Here is an 18,096-nt window from a genome sequence, read left to right on the forward strand (position 1 = left end):
GACATTTTCACTCCAAGAAAAATACTTTTTTTGAAAATAGAATAGTTGAGATGAGAGGTTTCTTTAAAAGAAGACTAATTGATCATATCACTATGATTCTCAAAGAAGAAACCAAAACTTCATATAATACTATAAATATGAGATAGTTACTTCTGTAGTATATTTCTGTAATGCTACAGGTTAAACAGGTCACATTTATATAACACTATTTTGATTTTGATATAGAATTGCACAAATTGATATTTCTTCTATGATCTGTAGGGTATAGCTTAAAGTAGCAAAAACAGTCCACCACCTCCAGTTAACACACAGTAACACTATGGGACTAGTATTATTATTTCCATTTTACAAAGGAGGAAACTAAAGCTTAAAGATGTGTAATATACAGCCCAAGGTCACACAGCTGGTAAAGGTGGATTTCATCCCAGACAGTTACAGTCATTGCCATGGGCACAGCTCCTAACTTATTAACTCCATGTAACTGGTACTCAGTTTAGTTGAATTGAAAGGAGAGTAGGGAAGCAGGTTTTACAGGTCTGTTTGCACTATTCAGAGCCCAAGTGTGAATCCCTGCTGTGCTGCTTGGAGAAGTTACTTAACCTATGCAAGGTTCATTTTGTAAATATTTGAAACGGAATGATAATACATACTTCACCAGTGGGTTTAATGAGACCTTATAAGATCGTTAGTTCAGTACCTGACCAGGGCTTCAGAAATGCTTTTTCATCCAATCTGACAATCTCTAGCTTGTAATTGGGGCATTTAGAACATTTAAGATGATTATTGGCATGGTAGGTTAAAGTTGTCATCTTGCTGTTTTCTCTTTGTTCTTTTTGTTTTCTCCTTTCTTTTGGATTTTTTTTTTTAATTTTACTGTGTCTTCTCTGTTGTCTTATTAACTAGAACTCTGATTTATTTTAGTGGTTGTTTTAGGGTTATACCTCTTTGTAATTTACCAGTTTATATACTACTTGACATATAGCTTAAGAAACTTACTGTTGTTGCCTTTTTGCTGTTATGGTCTTACATTTTTACTTCTACATACATTATAAACTCCACACTTTATTGTCATTTTTTTTACTTAAACAGTCAATTATCTTTTAAAGATATTTAAATATAAATGTTCAAAACACCCCAATTAAAAGTTAGAGATTTTTTTTTTTTTTTTTTTTGAGACGGAGTCTCGCTCTGTCGCCCAGGCTGGAGTGCAGTGGCCGGATCTCAGCTCACTGCAAGCTCCGCCTCCCGGGTTCACGCCATTCTCCTGGCTCAGGCTCCCGAGTAGCTGGGACTATAGGCGCCCGCCACCTCGCCCGGCTAGTTTTTTTTTGTATTTTTTAGTAGAGACGGGGTTTCACCATGTTAGCCAGGATGGTCTCGATCTCCTGACCTCGTGATCCACCTGTCTCAGCCTCCCAAAGTGCTGGGATTACAGGCTTGAGCCACCGCGCCCGGCCAAAAGTTAGAGCTTGTTAATGTCACATGATCTCACTTACATGCAGAATCGAAAAACCTGGAACTCATAGAAGCGGAGAGTAAAAACATGGTTACCAGGTGCTGGGGAGAGGCAGTGGGCTGGGAAGATGTTGGTCAAAGTTAGATAGGAGGAATAAGTTCAAGAGATCTGTTGTACAACTTATTCAGTTAGATAGGAGGAATAAGCTCAAGAGATCTATTGTGCAATGTGACTATAACCAACAACATGTATTGTACACTTGAAAATTGCTAACAGTATCTTTTAAGTGTTCTCACTACAAATACATATGTGAGGTAATGTGTATGTTAATTAACTTCAGTCATTTCACAATGCATACTTACTTCAGAACATCATGTATGCTATAAATATATACAACTTTTATTTTTTGATTTTAGAAATGTCCTTAAAAAGTCAGAATTTCAGATCAGATATAAAAGCAAGACCCAACCAAATACTGCCAACAGGAAACACACCTTAAAAATAAAGGACAAACAGATTAAAAGTAAAAGGATGGAGAAAAGATACATCATATTGAAAATCAGAAGAAGGCTGGAGTGACAATATGAAACAAAATAGATTTCAGAGCAAAGAATGTTACCAGGGGTAAAAATGATCATTTCATAATGATAAAAGAGTCAGTTCAACAAAAGGATATAACAATCCTAAATGTTTTTTCACCTCATAACTGCATCAAAATACATGAAGCAAAAACTGATAGAACTATAAGAAGTAGACAAATCCACAATAATAGAGATTTTAATATCCTCTCAATGTTTAGTAGAACAAGAATACACAAAATCAGTAAGGATATAGATGATTAGAACAAAACTATCAACCAACTTGACCTAAATGACATTTGTAGAGCACAGCAGTCCCCAACAATAAATGACACATTCTTTCTAAGAGTACATGAAACATGTACCAAGATAGACTGTATTTTGAGCCGTAAAACAAATCTTGATAAATTTAAAAGGATTCAAGTCATAGAAAATATGTTCTCTGACCACAATGGAATTAAATTATTAACCAATAACAAATATCTGGGAAAACCTCAAAAACTTGGAAAACAATGCTTTTAAAAGATTAAATAATTTCTAAATTATCTGTATTTGGGGGAAAAGGAGAAATGGATTAGAGAGCAAAAAGGGTATCAGAGTGCTGTGGGACGATTTTTATGAAGAGTGGAACAGAATCTGCCTTTGATGTTTCCCTACTACAGCCCATTCTTCACGTTGATAACAGCATGATCCTTGTAAAATTCAATCTGGCGATCACTTCTGTTTAATGACTCTCCAAGTCTTACAGAATTAGGTCCAAAATTCTAGCACACAGTTTCTGTTGATCTTTGTAACCTTTCTTCCCACAGGTCTAGCTAGTACATATTTCTTTTGTTGTATTTATTACACTATTCCTTTGCTTATCTGTCTCCCCACCTAGGCTAAAGAACAAGATTCTTGTCTTTCATTTTTGTATCTCAGTGCCTAGCATGGTGCTGGGCACACGGCATGATTCCAGTAAATGTTAGCTGGATGGATGTAATGAGTACATTAATTTATTTGTTTTACCCCAAAAGAATTATTTCCTGCAAATCAAAGAAATTGCTTTCTTTATATAATCAAAAACTTATTTTTCCAGAAGATTATTCATTAAAAATTAATGAATTAAAAATTAATTCATTAAAAATTAAGCCTATGCACAACCTAGCTCTAAAGTTAGAAGATTTTAGGCAGCAATTTTTAAATCTTTTTGAAGTAATAAATTTCAATCTTTTGAAATTTCTGTTTCTGCATTTGTGCCACACCATCTCATTTCTTGCTGAAATGTTTTTGTTAAATTAATTGCTTGATAAATTGCTAAGTACTTTTCATGAGACCAATTAGGACAATAGTAAGTATCCATCTGTGGAGTATGGACATTCAAGAAATCTGATCCAGTATTTAGAAAGTCATTCCTGAGCTGAGTTGGCTCAAACTGGCACCTTCTGGCATTTGCTTGTGGGTGGGGAATGTGGAATGCTTTGAAAGCTGAATGGGTTTGTCAAGTTTTAAAATTCCCTCATGGCTAAAGGAAAACAACATTCATTGTTTGAAAACACCATTGTTTGTTTTTTCTGTTTTTTTGTTCTTTGGAGCCTGAATCTGCAAAAACACTCACACCCAGCGTTTTGCTTCATGTATCCCTCCTAAGATGTTTTTAGAGATGTGAATAGTGTCTCCACACTACTTTTTATTGTGATTGTTCAGAGTGTTCATAACAAATGGTAAAAAGTCGATTTTAATGCTCATATCGAGTTTTATGGAGAAGGACCATCATTTATGTTTGTCATTGTAAGTTGATAGTAGAATTTTTGGAAGTTTGGGTCCTAGAACCAGATTTCCAAGGCTCAAATGCTTATTTTCTCACTTCCTAGCTGTATTTAACCTCTCTGTGCTGCCTCAGTGTCCTCATCTATTCTTTAAGAGTAAGAATAGAACCTACCCGATAGAATCATTTGAAAATTAAGTGAGTTAATAAATTCAGAATGCTTGGAACAGTAACTGGCACAGAGTAAGTGCACAATAAAATTGGGTTACAGCTATTATCAGGATTATTGCTGTCATAATCCTCACCATTAAGCAATTAAATGTAGAGTTCCAAAATTTGATTATTAAACTACAATTTTACAGCCATGATTCCCAGTGATACCATGTCAGTAACAAGATTGTTTTCTTAGCTTGAGCCTGTCACTACCTCATTGCAAGTAGCAGAGTGTGTTGCCTTAGGCAAATGTCATTATAGGGAATGAAAAAAATTGCCTGTGAGCTACTCTCCAGAGGCCTCATCCCATTTTTCCCATCATCCACTTTACTCCATCTCCACTGCCACTATTAGGACCTTATCATTTCTTATCCAGATTAATTCAACAGCTTCCTTCGTTCTAGTCTCCATGATTTCACCCACTGGCCATCCCCTCCCCTTTGCCCAATTTTCTCCATTTATGGTACAGTGATCTTTTTAATATGAAACTCCTGACTTGCCTTAAAAAGCCCTCATTGACAACCTTCAACCCACAATCCATGGTGAAGCACAGGAGCCTTGGGGATCTGCCCCCAGCACACCTCTCCCCCTTTGTCTCTCACTGCTCCTGCCTTCAAAGAGCCCTGATGAAGTATTTGTAGTTCCCCCTGACTCACCTTGCTCTTACTGGTCCTGTGTGCGTGCTGCTCCCACTACCTGCAGTACGCTTACCCACTTCACCTGGATGAACTTTGTCAGTCAGGATTCACCTTAGGTGGGCATCATGTTCTTCCAGGTCTCTCCTCCAACTTTGAGTTGAGAGTATTCCAGACTTTAAGCTCCATGGGATAGGGATCTTGTCTGTGCACCAGCTTATTCCCAACTGCCTGGCACATAATGCATTTATTAAATATATATTGAATTAACTACACTCTACTTAGGGCTCTTGTTTTCTTCTACACTTACAGTTCTAGCATAGCACTTAACTCATTATCATGCATCATTTTATGGGTTTGTTTTGTCTCCCATTAGACTGTGAGCTCCACAAGGCTGGGTCCTTGTCTTATACATGATTGTATTTCCAACTTCCAACATAGTGCTACTGAATGAATGAATAGTATCTACATACCATTAATCTGAAGTTTAAAGTTTCCCCAAATTCTGAAGCAAGGGGATTTATGGACTTCCCTGACAATTTTTGGATGTCATCACAATGATACCACTTACATTTTAAGGAACAGCTTGCATATATACATTTTTCTGGATGGCAGTTTTTTCCCCACAGACTTCATCAGATATTTCTCCATAGCCTTCCTCCGATTCTCAAAGGGGTCTCTGATACCTCCAAAAGAGAAGAAACTGCGTCATAAAAAATTATTTCTAAATATCAATTGTTAAATAAAATGTTTGCAAAGCAGCTTGATGAATCATTTCAGGCCACTTGACCCCGATGAGGTAGAGGGTTTGTGCTTTGCGATCTGACTGCCTCCAGCAGTCTCACTGCTGCTGGACTGTGGTGCTTCCAACTGGCAGCCGGGGAAGTTTCTTCCGGATGAATACTCAGTCGTAGGGGTCCCCTTTCCACACATACCTGTAGGAGCAGTTTGAAACTCATGCATGGTCTTCCTGGTTCTAGGCACATGAGCCATTTAAGCTGCTGCAGCCAGGACCAGTTTGTATGCTAGCCCAGCATTCAGGAAGTTAAAGGGTTTTGGGTCAAAACTGAGAACCTTCTTTGATCCACCTTGGCTAGACATTTTCTCTGGCTTCCATTAATAGCCTCAGCATTTTTTTTTTTTTCCTGGCCTAGACCCACACAAGCAAGAGGAGACCAGAGCTTCTCTAAGGAGCTAAGGGAAAGCACATTTTAAAAATAACTTGAGCAAATGAATTCATCTGGCAAAAGCAATCCCACTACGTAAAATAAACCTTTTTAGTTTCGCAATAGCAGTTCCTGAAAATGTAAACAACCCCAGGGTCCACATGCACTGAATCATTTGCTGAACAGAAAGAGTCCTTGGTCCAAATTCTGCAAGAATAAACACCTTATAAAACTAGGGGTCAATGACCTTCATATGGGAACAAGGAGGGTGGTGGGGGGGGGGGTGTGGGCAGCAACCCAACCTAAGGACAACGAGAAAGTCTTGTGACTACATATTCAAAATGCTGGCTTTCTAAACCAAAAACTGGGATGAGTGGAGGGAGAAGGGGAGGGTGGGCACAGTCTATGCCTCAGGCTCTTCCTCAGACCCTACCAGGCCCCTGCCTTCCCTAGGGAAAGCCAGAGTTTACTCACTGTCATGAAGCCAGAGGAAGCCCCTGCAGGTTTCACTGTGTGTTCTGTTGACAAGATAATGGTTCCATTGAAACTGTAATAACCTACTTGGCCAACTGAGCCCATACTATCATAGTAACTTTGTACCCAGTCCTAGTTTTTCAAACATAATGATAATATGTTCTTTCTAATGTGGCCCATACTGTTCTAATGAACTTATGCTGAGTTTTTCTGACTACTAGAATATTTGCTGTAAACAATAAATATAATTATTCTCATTTAATATTTGTGTAGCTCTTCTTTAAAGCAGAAAGTATTTTCTAATTCCTTACTAGAACCTTTCTGTGTGAGGAGCACTAAGCTAGAACCCATATCTGAGGATGGTCAGAATTTGGAAAAATTCGGGAAAAAGGCATTGGACTCATTTTTAAAGACCGGAAAATGCAACCTCTGGAAAAAGTTTCAAGAGTTTTTTACTCCCAGAGATGTAGGAAAGACTGGAGTAAATCTTAATATTATATTTCAGGTAAACAAAGTATCACTGTCAAAATAGCATTTATTGAGTAATGGCTATGTGCCAGGTACTTTACAGTTTCACATTTAACCCTCATAATAACCTTGTAAAGTGGATATCCCCACAATATGTGATGAGAACACTGAAGCATAGGTTAAATGATTGTCCAAATTGGATAGACGTTTTTCAAAATCTCCCCCTTTTTTTTCTCCTTTCTTATCTGCAAGGCAGATTGCCCTTTCCCTTTCAGTGAAACTCGTGCATGACCACATGACTGTCTTTGGCCAATGAAACATGAACAAGCAGCATATGTCACTTTCAGACGGAAGACTTTGCATGAGCTTTGCCTCCTTTTCACTCTGCCACAGTGTCCACTAATGTTCCAGATAGTGGCACTCTGCAGGCTAGGTCCTACTGTGGGAGCTATGGGCAGAGCCCCCTTTCCCACCCTCATCAAGATGTACATGTTGCATAAGCCATGCATTAATCTTTGCAGTTTTAAGCCACTAAGTTTTGGAGTTGTATTGATCATTAATAATGGTTCTCCAGAGAAATAGAGTGGGGGAGTGGTATTCATTATGGGAATTGGCTCATATGATTATGGAAGCTGAGTAGTCCCCCAGTCTGCTGTCTTTGAGCTGGAGAACTAGGGGAACCAGTGGTATGATTCAGCCCAAGCCTGAAGGCCTGAGAAATGGGATGGGGGATTGGGAGGGTGGGTGTCCTAGGGTAGTATAAATCCTGAAGTTCAAAGGCCAGCCAGAAGGTGGATGTTTCAGCACCAGAAGAGAGGGCAAATTCGCTTTTCTTCTGCCTTTTTGTCCTCTCTGGGCCCTGAGTGGACTGGATGATGCCCTCCCACATTGGTAAGAGTGGATCTTCTATACTCAGTCTGTTAATCTCTTCCAGAAACATCTTCACAGACACATCCAGAAATAATGTTTTACCAGCTATCTCAGTATCCCTTAGCCTAGTCAACATTTAAAAATTAACGATCACAAGCAGTTGTTTCCATAGCAAAACCTGGGTGACGGACCAAGTGACCTAGATGACTAGAATTTGACCTTCTTTTGTTGCCCATACCATACTCTGAACTAACATGCTGTGCTGCCTTCCAAGCAGAGAATGATGGCTAAAGTATCTTCTACCTAATTTGAGTCACAGAAAAAAAAAAAAAAAAGATTATTAGCTACAGTGACAAGAATTGTGAACCCCCAGGGGGCAGATCAAGACATAGGTAAGAGAAGTGAGGAAGATCTGGGGAATGTCCATTGAAAATTTACTCAGAAGAGTAGAATAATTAATACAATACTATAATAATATGTATTGAATTATAATAATTAATATCTTGATGTATTTCCTTTCAGGCATTTTGAAGTTATAGACTTTGAGTATATTTTCTCAAAGGGGTTCTATATAAGAGTCTATTTCTTAATACAGTTCCTAGCTTGGAATTGCTCACTCTGTTTCAAGGCCTCTTGCTGGTTTAAGCTGAGCTTATTTTCTTACAGACTTCAAAACAGTAACCTTTTCCTTCACTAGTCAGTACACAAGATGGTCTTCATTTCCAGTTTGGAATCCCCCACTGTCAGAGCCTGAGACAAGGACTAGTATGCAGTTAGTTTATTTGGGAGGTGATTCCAGGAAATGGGAATGAGAGATCAGTCAGCCTGCAACACGAAGAAGGAAAAGTCAATATAAAGATGAATTTGGCAATTGGCCATTTCAGACAACTAGGGCTAAATTTTGCTTGGCTCTCTAGGAAATGTAAAGAATGCTTCCCGTAATTGCTCACCTCAAGTATTTATTCATTGACTCCCATGCTCCATTGGTTGTCCCTGAGGACTTTAGCCCTCCCTCACTGCAGCACAGACACTATGCTTTCTCCTAGGCTGAGCAAGCTCCTGCCTCTGTGGAAACAGTCCCACGGCAGATAGTGAAATGATGGCTGCTGCGTGCTTGAGATCTGGGAAAGAGGCCACATCATAAGTGCACTGAAATCAGAGATATGTCAAGAGATGTGACACAGGGCATCTAAGGTGTCTGCTGCACCAGCTATAACTTCCTAAATGCTAATCTCAGTTCTTAACAGAGGGGATGGATGCAAGGGAACAGTCATGATTGAGAGCGCCAAAGAAGCTCTGTATGAACCTTAGGCAAGTTTCCCAATCTCCAAAATGAGAGTATTAATACCCATCATCCAAGATCATGGGGAGGAATAAATATGTGAAAATGTCCAGCACAGGTCCTAACCCATAGTAGGTGCTCACCAAATGTTAGTTCCGTGCCCTCCATGCTGTGCATATCCGGAGCTGCACTAGATGCTGAGGCAAATGGTCTCAAATGTCCTTTAACACTTAATGACTCTGAGATTTTTTCTGAGCTGCCTACAGGTTATTAACTATATTAATTAATAATAATAATATATATGACCACTTCAGGCCACTGGGGATACATTTTGCTTGGATCTCTAAGAAATGTAAAGAATGCCTGCTGTAATTGCTCACCTCAAGTATTTATTCATTGGCTCTCATGCTTTATTGGTTGTCCCTGAGGACTTTAGCCCTCCCTTGCTGCAGCACAGACACTGTGCTTTCTCCTAGTTTCTGCGGCAAGTGACAGGAGCCCACCTCAAACTAAAGCAAAAGGGACTCCATTGGCTCTTGTAGCTAGGAATTCCAGGGTTGGCACTGGCTTTGGACACTACTGGATGCAGGAATTCAAACAATGTCTTCAACTCTTTCTTTTGGTGTTTCTCTCAGCTGTGCTTCTTTTGTTGTTTCTTTTTCCCATTTTACAGATAAGTTCATCCATAACTGAGAGAGGTGAAAAGGGGATGGCTGCAGAGAACTCTGGCTTATTTCATTCTTGCTTGCTGACCTCAGGGTCCATGTATAAACTCTCGGAGAAGAAGCCCTCTGGTTGGCAATGCTTGGATCATGAATCTACATTGTGCCCTAGAGGGTGGGTCCCTTGAAGTGGAGCCTGCTGGAACCACATGGGCTGGGGCAAGGTGCTAGGGCCAGAAGAGAGAGGTAGGCAGGGCTGCTGGCCAGGCACTCCTCACCAAGACAAGGCAAGAGGAGGGGCATGATTGAGGCAGTGACACAGAAAGCAGACAGTAGAGGTCATGGCAAGTGTGCCATTACTTGCTACCTTTGGTTGATGGGAGAGTCACCTTGATAGGGCCCCACAGTCATACCACATTTAGGAGGAGACAATCCATTTGCCACTTCTGACAATGCCAGAAGAATCACATATTTCATCTGGCAGTTGAATTTGGCCCATGCTGAGCTTCAAAATACAGAGCTGTCTTGGAACAATGGCTCAGTACATTCATTTGGTGTCCAACAAAGCCTGCCTCTGTTGCCTTCCCTCTCTCTGTGTGCCCTTCAAGATCTTCAGTGTGCTTTGGGGAGAGAAAGAGAAAATGTCGTATCAGGGTAGCTCACCCCATGTGTCCTGGACTCAGGAAAAAAGTATCTTATCACCTTACTCTCTTGTTATTATAAAAAATAAAGTTGAATGTTTTCAAATAAAGAAGTATAGAAAAAATTTTAAATTACCTGTTATGATTCTACCTAGAGAACCATTGTCAACATCTTGGTATATGTACTTCCAGATACTTCCCTATGAATATATACAATGTAGATTTTTTAATATTAAAAGGGTATCATATGATACCTGGTGCTTTGTATACAGGCTTTCTTTACTGATATGTAATATCATACACAGACAGACAAATGCACAAATCCTAAGCCATCAACTCGTTGAATTTTTATTCACTGTTTTTAATACCTGCATTGTGTTCCATTGTTAGGCTATGTCACAACATATTTAATTAAGCCCCTATTGATGAATATTAATTTACTCCATTTGCCAGTTCATTCCAGTCCAACATTTATCGAGTGGCTACTTATGGGCCAGGCACTCTTGTATTCATCAAGACCACCACATTATCTGTATCAGTTATTTATTGCCACAACAAAACTACATAACAAATCACTCCAAAATGTAGCACTTTAAAACTACAACTACTTATTATTTCTCAAGAGTCGATGGGTCAGCTGAGCAGTTCTGCCAATAGGGGTCAAGGTCAACACATTTCAACTAGACTACTTGGAAGGTAAAAAAGAAATGAGTGTCCAGGTAGGTGTATTCTTCCAAAAATAAAACAAGGAATGAGGAAACTGCAGGTAGGATAAGAGGGGTGGTTGGCAAACAAACCCCACAAAAGGCAGAAAAATTTTAAAGAAACATAATGCCAGACTTTTATGTCATCATCCAAGAAGATGCTGTGAAGTATAACCTGGGGGTTAGTAGGGTAGGAGTAGGGAGAGCAGAGGAGAAGGAAAGGAGATTGCTTTTAATCACTTTTGGATTCCTTAATAACAGACATGACTGGAAGTATTAAAATTTAACAAAGGATATCTTATTAATTTTCCTGTATATACCACTGGTAATCTTCAACATCTCTCCTTCCCTTCCTCCCTTCCTTCTTTCCACCCTCCCTTCCTTCCTTCTTTCTTCTTTTGCTTTCAACTTCCTTTTCTTGTTTCCTTTTGCTTTCTTTCTCTTCTCCCTTTTTTCTCTCACTCTGGGTGTATGTAGTAGTGTAAAAAGGTTGACAGAGAAATCAAATATAACAGGAGCAAGGCCCTGAGAAAAGCACCTGGCATCCTGTAGGCAAACCATCGTTTCTAAAAGAAGGGACTGAGAGATTGAGGAGCTCAGGGCATTGCCAAATGAACAAGGCAAGCACATCTATTCAGTAACAAACAAACGGAAAATGGCCTTTCCAAATAACTGACCTATAAAACAGCCTTTTCACCAGAGTACCATAATTACTGGCCAACAGCAACAATGAAAAACAACTCCCAAACCAAGAAATATTTCTGGATTAAAAGCCATGAGATCTGGATTCTAACAAGCTGTGCTCCTCAAACTACAAGTACAAAATCTGGCTCTACACTAACAAGCTATGAGCCTCAAACTGGTGACTGGCATGTTTGGGTCTCCATCTTCTTCTCGGGGGCTGGGGTCTTAGAGACCCTTTTCCACACCCTGATTCTCTTACTAGTGTATATGCTTTCCTTTTGACTTCTCATGCTGACCATCTGAGCAGTAGTGAGAAGCAATTTCAAATGAAAACATCATTTATCGTGTGCTGAAAGAAACCCAAAAGAACACAGGAAAACAAAAAGACAATGAAAGAGAATGAAAATGTAATTCATTTTATCAAAAAGAAGAATTGTTCTTCTGGGACACTGGATAGAAACCTTGATGAGTTATCTAGCCGTCAGAAATCCTTTAACAAAGAAGAGAAGAGAAAGAAAGAAAGAGGGAAGAGGGCAGGATAAAAGAAAGAAAAAAGGAAGGGAAAAATGAAGGAAGGAAGTTATCTATTCATTTCTACAGAGACTCTGTTGAGCATTAGACAACAAGACTTGGGAAAAAATTAACTGAAACTTTTCCAAAAATCTTTTCAGAAGGGTTTTTTCCCTCTGAAAAGCATCATTAGGGGCTGTTAAATACCCAAGGCAAGCCTCTTTCATATTACTTACTGGACATGAAACACTAACACAATTGAGGCTAGCCAGAGGCCATTTAGAAATTCAATAATTATCCAACCCAAGGGGCTTTCCAAATGGTGAAGTAGCTTCTTAAGAGGAAATTAATATTGAACAGTATATCAAACCTAATTGGAATCTTGAGAAAATAGTTCTGTGTAGGTAGAACAGCTAGAGGCTAAAGAAGATCAGGTTGGGTGATACCTTCATTTTTGTCTCTTGCCTTGATTATGATATAAAGGGAAAAATCTTGTTTATTTTCTATGCCAGGAGGGTAGGGGGTGGTTTGGAGAGGTTCCAAGTTTACCAAAAACTACCTTTAGTCTGGCAGTAGAAATGTTTACTTCCTTCATTTCTTTCCCACAGACATTCAAAGAGAGCTAAGGAGATACAAAAACCTTTTTTTCTGTATTTGCAGTGCAAGGCCGTTGGGAATTAATGACTGATTTGTTGGTGAGGGCAAGGGCATTGATTGCAAAAGCAGTAAAGCTGTGTTTCTCAAAGAGAGAAAGTCTATTTGAGATCTTCATTATTTTACTATTTAGAAGAGAAAGGGGCGTTATATCACGTTCGAAGCATCCAAGACTCACTAGCCTCTTCTCGATCTTTCTATACCTTTCTGTATCAATTGCTTTGAAAGCACAACATTCCAAACCCATTGAGCACACAGTGGCCTGATTTTTCCATTTGTGAAAGGTGCTAACGTCTCACTGTAGGATTAATGTCGGGGTCCAGGCTATGGGCTTGTAGATGTGACTCCCTTAGACTTTGGTTCTCCTGGCAACTAACCCTTTTTGGATCATATCTAAGTTGACCTGTTTCATAGTGAGAGAACTCCTCCCCATTACTCAGAGTACTGAGGCAGATCACAAGTGTACCACACCTGGTTAACGTTAAGCCAGAGCAGAAACATCAGGCTCATCTTTTGAGAAGAAGGGTCACTTGTTAAAGATACAAACTATTTTTTTTTGAGATGGGGTCTCATTGTTGCCCAGGTTAGAGTGCAGTGGTGCAATCATAGCTCACTGCAGCCTCAACCACATGGATATTTTTAAATAAGAAAAAAATACCATCTAATAGAGAGATATGAAGGAGCACTGGGTCACTGTAAACAAAACACATTCTAAGAGCAGGAAGAAAGAGTATAGTCTCTTTTCAATAATTTTTTTTTTAACTTGGGAAAGAACATTCACTCTATTCCTATAGACTAGAAAGAAGATAATTGTCCATTATGATTCCAAATGACACTATCTTGTTCAGCTGTCACTGAAACAACTTTGAACACTGTCATACATTCTTCCCAGCTCCCGACCTCTGACCTTTTTATGCCTTAGTTCCACTTTCACAAAATGGGATTGATGTAATGTGCATTTCAGAGGAAATGACTATAGACATTTAGTGTCATTATAAATGCTGAGAAGTATGCTAGCAGAAATTATGCCTTAAGATCATATATGGATTCCTGTATGGTTTGAAATTGCTTAAAAGATAGATATGATCTCTAAAATGTATATATATATATGATGTCTTCTTATATATCTATAAATCTATATATATCACATATATAAACTTGCTATTATTTGAATTGCCATTACCTCAGTGCTTAGGGGAAGCCATGCACATTTGTTTCTTTTCAGTACCCAGAGTTAATTAACATAAGTTATTACAGAAGTTCCCATAAGCATTGAGGCAATTTCTCTATACCTGTGACTATTTAAAGTTTTGAAAACAAAAGAGAAGCAGGTAAGGAGGAAGTATGCTTTACTATTGAAGATTTATTAGGTACACATTTAGATTTGTGAACTCACATTGCTTAGGATGAAAGGAAGGACTCTTGAGGATGTCTGCTGTTTGTTAGTGAACTGCCTGCAACAATTACAATTAGCACACACACGAGCACAATGAACTGGGTAGTCAGATTTAGCCAAAATAAACAGAAATAGCCTCTTGCCAAATTTACTTTGAGTAGCCCTTGAACTCTGAGCACTGCTGCCCAGAGCAATATGACTGTAGGTCCAAGTTTATCAATGACTATGCAAATGTGCTTTCTTCACTTTTACTCTATTGTCATCTATTACAATGTTGCTATGGCGACATCTTTCCAACATCCCTGTGCTCCTTTGGTATCCTTTAAGGGGAAGCTGTAATGAAGTGGCTTGGCAAAAGAATCCTCTTGGAATTTTTTTTTTTTTTTTCAAACGCTACTGAAGACTAGCATGACTTTCCTCTTGTGGGAAATGTATACAGCGTGAGTTGGAAATGACGGAAATTAATCTGTACTGACTTGGGCAAAGAATGTGAATGTTATTTATTCTATTCCAAACTACCTGAAAATATTCTTTCTGTTCCTAATTTGCAGAAGATAACATCTTAAGGGACACTGAAACTTGTGCGTGTATGAGTATAACACGTGATGGGGGCCCTTGAGCTCATGAGGGAGGGGCTACATGTGGGTGGGGTGAGAAGTATGCTGGAAAGAATGACAGGTGGTGACGCTGGAGCACTTACCATGTGACAGGTGTTACCCTAAGCATGTTGTATGTATTCCTTCATTGAATACCTGTATTATCCTTATTTTATAAGATGAGGTAGCAGAGCTTCAGAAAGGTTAGACTCAGCTACTATGGGTCTGTCTGACTCTGATGTTCATCCTCTTAAAAACTGGGGCAGTTTGAGAATGAGATTCCTCGGTGATGAACAGAAATATTGCTTAGGGGCTATGTTTTTGTATCTGGCAGTTTTCTCATATTTGAGTCTTATATTCACAATCGATATCTTTACATTACACAAATGACACAGAATTAGAGTCATTTAATCCAGGGTTGATATCACTAAGTCATGACTATTAAATGTTTCTTACAATATCTGAGATGACTTGATATTGCAAAAGATTTAAGTGATTTTAGAAGTTCTCACTTCGTAGTTAGTTGCAGAAACCTCTTTTGGAGGAGGGATGTTTTCTCCATATATCTTAATTTCTACTTAATGTATTTCCACACTTCTTTGAAGTGTGTAGTAAGAATGGTAAAATGCAGTACTTCGTCATTTGGTACACTTCAACCAATATGCACTAAGATGTGATCATATGGGGAATAGAAAAACGTGAAAGACCCAATTCTTTTTCTGCAGAAGGCAGGAAGCTCATATTTGATTACTGTTACTATGAACTATAAAAACGTTTTAAATGTAGTTTACCCGTAACCATCACCCTGCAAGGGTGATATTGCTCCCCGCCAGTTTACGGAGGAGAATACCGAGGCTTTAAGGTTGTAGACAGACCAAGACCACACAAGTAGAGAGTGGCGGGCTGTGGGTTGGACTTTAAAATCCATGTTCATCCATGACTCCCAGTGTGTTCTAGTAAATCCGCTAGAATCCGAGTATTTTCCAATGATTGATGCTCCGCTCTGTGTCAGGCAATTCGTGGTATCTTTCAACAATCAGAAAATTCTGGGGAAGGCAAACCGTTTCCCCCTCTCTAGGTGCCTTGAAAGTGGCCGTGGTAGACGCACAGATCATCCTTTCTGATCTGACACCTTCTTCACTGCCCTGGCCCGAGAGTCAGTGTCTTTTCTGCAAGGCTGGAAGCCCCCTTAGGACTGGTCATGTCCCATCTCTTTCCGGAGGGAAGATGATCCCAAAGACGACTTTTCTCCCCACGGAGCTGCCATTCCGCAGGCGGCCGCCAGGGGTCCCCGCTCGGCGTCCCCGCGAGACGGTCGAGCCCCGGCCGGCTGCGCGGCGCGCTGGGTGCATGTGGGGGCTGCTCCGGAGCGGCGGCGGCTGCAGCTGGAGCCAGGCGCTCGCCTGTCCGCCGGTTGGCTCGCTGGGACCGCGCGCACCGGCCGCAGAGTCCCTTGAGTGGATTGGGAAGCGACGCCCCACCTGCCCCGAGCTCACCATTTTCCTCTCGCGCTGGCTGCAGCTGACCCGGCGAAGGAAACCGACCGGGCCCTGGGCTGGAGGTAAAACCCCACGGTGAGTAAGAACCCGCTCCAAGCGAGGGGAGGCGGCGCAGCCCGGTGGCTGCTCGCCCCCGACCTCACCCAGGCGGGCGGCGAGGTGCGGGGCGCACCTGAGCGCGTGTGCAAGAAGGTGTGGGAGGCGGCGGACCGGCCCTCTGCCGGCCGGCCGCGGGCTTCCGGGGCTGGAGTCCGCTTCAGACCCCTGCCGGCGCCTGGGCTTCTGGCCGGCTCCTTGTGTGCACTTCCCGGCAGGAACTAGGGTCGCCCACTTTCCACCCCGGGATCCGTGGCCTTGATTTGAAAAGATATAAATCAATAAGATCGTCCTTCTTTCGGGGTGCAAGTCTCCGAGCCCATCCCCAGCCGCAGACGCATGCAGGGTGCGTGTTGGGCTGTGGGTGGCGGGAAGACAAACTTTTACAAAAGTGCTCCCGGGCTGGGGGACAACGCTTGGGCGTCCTGATCCTGAGGGAGGAGTCTCGGCTTGGGGCAGCGTCGGGGAACTCCACGCTGTAAGCCAGGTCGCCCCCGGGGCTGACGATGCCTCATGGAGGTGGGGAGCGTGTAAAGGCCATACAAATCGCTCTTAACTTTGGGGCCAACAACTGTCAAACATCTGGAATCCCAGCCCTCCCTTTCCCTGAACTGGGGAAGAAGGTGAAAACCCTTCCACTTTTCTTTGATTGCCCCTTCCCACCTTCAGACCCCTGCTGGGAGGGTAAAGCGCAGACCCCTGGCGCCTGACAAGTACCAGAGACCCTAAATCTCTCAGGATTCCCCCTCGCCCTCTTTCCTGACCCTTTCCCCTAACCCTCCCCGCAGGGACCTAGCGACGCAGCCGACTGAGATCGTGGCGAATGGCCTTTTGTTTCTCCGCGTTTCGCCTATTGTTTGCCTTTCCAACATCTGGCAGGGCTTGGGGAGAGAAGGAAGCCCCTCTGGTCCTCCTCCCCGGCCCCCATGCCAGCTCCGGCAGGGGATCCCAGCTGGGGAAGCGGAGGAGCCCGACCCCAGCGAGGCCGCCCCACCCCGCCCTTATGGTTAGAGGGCGGAGGGAAAGTTGTTCCTTCCCCGCCTCCGCTGCTGCCTGTGGCCCGGGGCGCATTTCTCAGATCTCAATCCAGGCGCGCCGCAAAGGGCGCAAATCCGAGAAGGTGCTGCTTTCGAGACAGTGGAATCGTGTTCCGCCCCAATCCAAAGTGTCCCGTGGTTGGTTCCAGAGGATTTCAATCTCTAGCCAAAGGCGTTGGGGCTGGGCTGCTGCTAGGGCAGTGGGAGGGGATCGGGGCACCTTTGGTAGGCGGAAAGCTGAGATTCTCGAGTCCACAAGTTTCCAAGGGCGGGAGGGCAGGCTAGTCGCCAAAAAGAGAATGGAGATGCAAATAACGAGGAAACCTCCTGACGTTGCCTGGAAATAGTGGTGTGGTGGTTCACTCCGGAATGAACGTGGAGTTCTGGCTTTGAGTACCGCTCCAAGTTTAAATCTCAAGTCCCCTTTCTGCATTGTAGAAAAAGAGGACTCAGAGGACGCAACGCAGATACGTCCAGAGCACAGTTCCTCTTCCACGTTCCCGCGAACAAGTGGCTTAGGATGGCCCTGAGTACCCTGTGGGTGCGCTTGCTGGGTTGCAGGCGCCCCTGTTTCCCTGCACAAGTTAGATGCTTATACATTGTGTTCATTCTTAGTGTGGATTATTGATTAAAGAACTGGGGCAAAAGCGAAGTAGCTACTCTGAGAAGGCAGGGTCCCCAGATGGTGCCCAGCGACTTGTCTTGCCTCTGAGGGGAGGCTGACTGGG

At 41.9% G+C, this 18,096-nt stretch overlaps 1 protein-coding gene across 1 annotated transcript in view; it reads left to right on the plus strand.

Annotated features, from left to right (window-relative positions):
- The first annotated feature begins 16,016 nt into the window (after positions 1 to 16,016).
- Positions 16,017 to 18,096, plus strand: part of MOB3B (MOB kinase activator 3B) — a 205,668-nt gene continuing 203,588 nt past the window's right edge. Inside the window, exon 1 of the mRNA XM_025360545.1 lies at positions 16,017 to 16,310. The gene's annotated coding sequence lies outside the window, so the exon portion shown is untranslated. The remainder of the gene's footprint in view (positions 16,311 to 18,096) is intronic.

This window comes from Theropithecus gelada, chromosome 15 (genome assembly GCF_003255815.1).
Source record: "Theropithecus gelada isolate Dixy chromosome 15, Tgel_1.0, whole genome shotgun sequence".
Taxonomy (NCBI): Eukaryota; Metazoa; Chordata; class Mammalia; order Primates; family Cercopithecidae; genus Theropithecus; species Theropithecus gelada.